Source organism: Pogonomyrmex barbatus, unplaced genomic scaffold, assembly GCF_055798465.1.
Source record: "Pogonomyrmex barbatus isolate J1 unplaced genomic scaffold, ASM5579846v1 scaffold5, whole genome shotgun sequence".
Lineage (NCBI taxonomy): Eukaryota > Metazoa > Arthropoda > Insecta > Hymenoptera > Formicidae > Pogonomyrmex > Pogonomyrmex barbatus.
The window spans coordinates 1060679-1066022 of NW_028297149.1; the positions used below are offsets into that span (position 1 = coordinate 1060679).

The 5344-nt window shown below is 41.0% G+C and overlaps 1 pseudogene; it reads right to left on the minus strand.

Annotated features, from left to right (window-relative positions):
- Nucleotides 1–942: 942 nt before the first annotated feature.
- On the minus strand, nt 943–2886 carry LOC148935236 (uncharacterized; annotated as a pseudogene).
- Between the last annotated feature and the right edge of the window lie 2458 nt (nt 2887–5344).

Sequence of the window (5344 nt, forward strand, 5' to 3'; positions counted from 1 at the left end):
CCCCCATTCCTTCAATCTTTTCCTCATATTTCCTCGCTCTAATACCCCATTCTATTTTAAGCTTATTCATCCCTAATTCCCTCGTGATCAAGTATCTTGGTGTACAAAAGTCTATTTTAAACATCCATCTAATGTAGTCCATCATTATTTTCTCTAATTCTTTCCTTTCCCTCCAACCCCATAATTCTACCTCATAGGATATCACACTTTCCACTAAATACCTGAACATCATCCATCTCCTTATAAAATCATCCCTACAAATTCTTTCTCCTAATCCCCATACCATGTTTGCCGCTATCCTTCCTTTTCTCTTTAGTTCCTTTATATGAAAGTCGTAAATCCCTCGCCTATTAAAGTTAAAACCAAGATACTTGAAAGTCTGCACTTCCTCGATCTCGCTTTTCCCCCATTCCCATTTCATTTTCTTTTCCCTCCCCTCTTTATTGAAAACCAACATCTTCGACTTACCAGTATTTAATTTTAGTTTCCTTTCCCTTAAAAATCCTCCTAAAGTCCCCATCATATCCATGATAGCCTCCCTATTTTTTGCTAACAACACCAAATCATCTGCGTATGCCAGCGACCACACTCTGTTTTTCCCTAGTTTTATTCCGCCTGTTCCCCTCTTTTCTAGACGCTCATCTAGATCCGCAATGTACAAATTAAACAGCGTCGGACTCAGTACACACCCCTGTCTCACTCCCTTCTTCGTCTTGAATTCTTCCGATAGACCATCCTTCGTCCTAATTGCTGCTCTCGTATCTTCATAAATTTCCTTCATCCTCTGTATTAGTGTCCCATTGATGTTTTTCCTCTCCAGTGTCTCCCATAGCTCCTTCCTATTCACATTGTCAAAGGCCGAGCTCAAATCTGCAAAAAAGGCATACACTTTCTTTTTTCTCCTGCTTTCCTCTCTCTCTGCACCAGATGACTTAGCACAAAAATATTATCCATGGTCCCCCTTCCTAAAGCCACCTTGGCTCTCGGGCACTAGGGTCCCATGCTCGACCTCAACCTCCAACCTTTTCCTCAACACCTCCGCGTAGATCTTGTACGCTGTGCAAAGCAACGATATCCCTCTATAATTCTCCATTTTCTCCGTATCTCCTTTCTTATAAATCGTTGCTATGACGCTTTTTCTCCAGTCCTCTGGTATTCCGCCTCCTTTCCATATACACGTCAGCAGGTCTGCTAACCTCCTCTTCACCTTCCCCCCTCCGTACTTCCACGCTTCCATAGGAATACCGTCTATCCCTGCTGCCTTTCCTTTCTTCAGCTTCTTTACTGCCTCCGCTATCTCCTCTGTCTTCAGTTCCCTTTCTACTTGTTCCTCCTCCTCTATCTTCCCCCTTTCGCTTTCCCTTTCTTCCTCTACTTCCTCTCCTCCAAGCAATTTTCTAAAGTATTCATTCCAACTTTCTTTATTTATAGAATTTTCCACCCAGTTATTTTTCCCTCTTTTCTTGTTAATTACCTTCCACACCTCAGCCTCATTTTTTAAATTTCTTAGTTCCTTTTCTTCTTTCTCCTTCCACTTCCTCTTCTTCTCCTCCACATGCTCTTTGAAACTTCTCCTTTCTTCCAAGAATCTTTCCCTACTCGACTTTCCTATCCTCCATCCTTTGTATAATCTATGTACTATCCTCTTCTTCCTCGTGCAACTCCTGTCCCACCATTCCTTGTAACCTAGTTTCTTCTTTCTTCTTTTTATTCTTACTCTTATCATTGCGTCCTTCACCAACTCCTTTACCGCCCCCCATTTTTCTTCTACTGAGACTTCACTTACTTCACTGAGACTTCTCCTCTTCGTCTTCTTCCCCTTCTGTCCTTTCCTTATATAATTCGATGTCCTCCTCCTTCCATCTATATCTCCATTCCTCTTCTTCACTCCTCTCTTCTCCTCCTGCGTTCTTCTCTCTTCCTTCATCTTCTTTTAATTCCAGTACCAGGGGCATGTGGTCTGAGTCCGTCCGCCCTATTACCTTAAAGCTACTTACAACGTCCATACAATAATCATTCGCTATTACATAATCGATCGTGGAGCTGCCCCTCTCTCCTATGTAAGTGTATTCGCCTTCCCCGTCTCCTATCTTTGTCCCATTCATAATATTGATCCATGATATTGCCGCCTATTTCCCCAACTAAATCTACTAAATCTCTGCCTCTGCTGTTAACTACCTTATCCTTATTTTTTCTTACGACACTCCATCCTTCCTCGTCATTTCCTCCCTCTAAACCAATTCTTGCATTAAAATCCCCCCCTATTACTATATACTCCTCTTTATTCTCTTCTACCATCCTTTCTATTACTCTCCTTATCGCCTCCCAATTTCTCGTGGCATAGACTGCTACTAATACATAATCTCTTTCCCCTTCCCTCCCCTTGATTTTCGATACAACAACCCCATCTTCCTCCTTCCATTTTAGTTCTACATTATCCCCTTTCCAATCTTTTCTTATTCCCACAATAAATCCCCCCATTGCCCTGCCTTTCTTTTTTACCCTCCTTGCAAAACTACATCCCCACCTGTGCGTAGTCGGTAATCTGATCTTAATTTTCTCCCACCCCTTTTCTTCTACCCACGTCTCAATTAAACACACATACTCCATCCCTCCTACAAATTTCCAAAATTCTATATCCTGTCTCCATATTCCTGCTATATTCCAAAACATTAATCTCTTATTTCTTACCCTTCCCCCTTCTGCTTCATCTTCCTCCTCCCCTCCTTGGCTTAGTCGAAATTTGTACTCGTTTCACTTCTCCTACTTTCCCCCCCTCCTCTCTCTCCCCGCTCCTATCTCTCTCTATCTCCTCTTCTATCTCGCCCCAGCTTCTTCAGACATTTCCTATTTTAACCCTCCCTGTCCCTATCTTTACCTCTAACCCCTTTTCTCTTTGTTCCCTTTTATATCTCTGTATCCTTTCCTATATCTTCCTCTCTTCCCATGATAAATCATTTTCTATATATATCCTTCCCTCTCTTAGCTTGCTTTTATTTGTCATAATTTCCCATTTCTTCTCCTCCCCCTCTACCTTTGCTATTACAACTGCCTTATTAATCCTACACATTTTTATCTTACATTCTATTCCTAATTCTTTCTCTATGAAATTCTCTACCCATACTATTTTATTCTCTTCCACTTCTCTTATCTTATCCCCTAAACCTTTAATCACAATATTATTGCGCCTTTCCTCTCTCTCTTTCTCTGTTACCCATTTTCTCACTTTGTTAACCTCTCTTTCACTAAGCCTACTACATCCACTTTCTCGCGTTCTCCCACTTCCTCCGCTTCGAGAACTTTCCCCATCCCCTTCCCCCCCCACTCATCGGCTCTCTTATCCCTGCAATCTGCCTCTCTACACTGCCTAATCTTTCCCCCATATCTCTAAATCTTTCCTCCCATTCGCTTTCCCTATTCTTATCTCTTTCCACCATCTCTCGCAATTTCTTCACCTCCTCCCTTAACTCTTTCACCTCTTTTAGCCATTCTCCCCTAAATTCCAACCATTCGTTTTTCCATTCCCCCGATTTCTCCTCTCCTGCCCCTGTCATCTTAAAGGTTACCTTTTTTCCACTCGCACTCCGTCAGTAACTTTCTCTGCCTCAATTCTTTGCTTCCTACCTTACCGACCTCGCTTCCCGCACTCGCCACGCTCGCCTTTCCCGGTGCCATAACCTTAACGCTCTACGCTCTCCAAATCTCTTTGTATCTCTTCTAAACTTTCCTCCTCCACTCTCCCTCCAATCTCCTTACCTCTTCCAATCCCCCTCTTCTCGCATTCACTTCCCTACCTTCCTCCGCCAACTTATTCTACTCGAATCTCTAATCTAAATCACACACTCACGTTTTCCACGTCCACTCTCTCATGCGCTCCCTAACCAAGTCCGCTACTATCATTTTAGAATAAGAAGATTTTAATGAGAATACAAAGATATCAATTATTGATTGATTTACATTTTTTAAAAGCAACTCTACATTTAACATTCGAAGTAATGGGACTATAACTTGGCGCCACTTTTTTGATATCAAATCTTTTATATAGATGATATACATATTAATTAAGTTAAATGCAATTTTATATCATTATTTAAAAAAAAAAATTAAAGCTACTATCACTTGGGTTTTAAAATAAGAAGATTTTAATGGGAATACAAAGATACGAATCATTGATTAATTTACAATTTTTAAAAGTAACTGTATATTTAACTTTCGAGATAATAAGACTATAACTTGGCGCCACATTTTTGATATCAAATCTTTTATATAAATGATATACACATTAGGGTTGAATATTAGATACTATTTAAATTTAATAAGATTGTGATATAACATTTACGTTTAAATATTATGTATATATAAATGTATATATAATATATATACATTTATATATACATATATATATATATATAATATTATGTATATATAAATGTATACAGATAGCAAAATGCCGGCAGTATGCCGGAAGTATACCGACAGATCTGATCATAATTTCGCAGCAGATCCCAAACTGCTGCTTCCCAATTAAGGGGGTACTGGATTTGTTTGTATTACCAACAAAACGCAATAATTTTTGTATTATTCTAATTTTTTATTAACTTTATTAAAACGGAGCTAGTTTCTTTCCCCGTCCGAATCGGGTGTGATAAATGAGCGCAGAATAGCTCACTAGCCCACCACGGGTTCGTCGGTTAGAAATAATTTACTGAGATTAAATTTAGATATGTATACAATAAAGTTTATTGTAATATAAAGTTAACAAAAACAAGAATACTGTAATGGTATTTGGTTGGCAAAGCGAAGATGACAACGTGCTAATAATTTCGTGAGATTATGCCATTGCAAGGATATAGTGTGTATGCCGCCGAACTCGTCTCGATCGGGTCACGACTCAGCAGCGATGGCCGAAATGTTTTCACGCGTGTTTTGGATTCGAAACAGCGCGAATTGTCGCGGCTATGGTTGCTTAGTGACGATAGTCGTAAATCACGCGGTCCTCGGTGTCTACGCGTATGATTCGCGAGCGGGCGGTCCTCGGTGAATCTATCGGATTTTGATCGACCTGATTTTCCGTGTCGTGGCGCGTAACTATGGCCAGTAGAGGAATTAGTGAGTGTACGTCAATTTCTCGCGTGCACCTGTGGATGGAAAGCGGTCGGCCGAGAATACCCAGGCGGAGGCGGGATGCCTTCATCTCTATGACGAGCTTCTTCGGAGGCGTTAGAAGAGCGAATCGGCCGGGAATACCCGGGCGGAGGCGGATTGCCCTCACTTTCGATGCATCTTCCGAGCGGTTGTTAGAATAGAGCGGCTAGGTGCCGGTTCAACAAGCGGCGGAACAGGA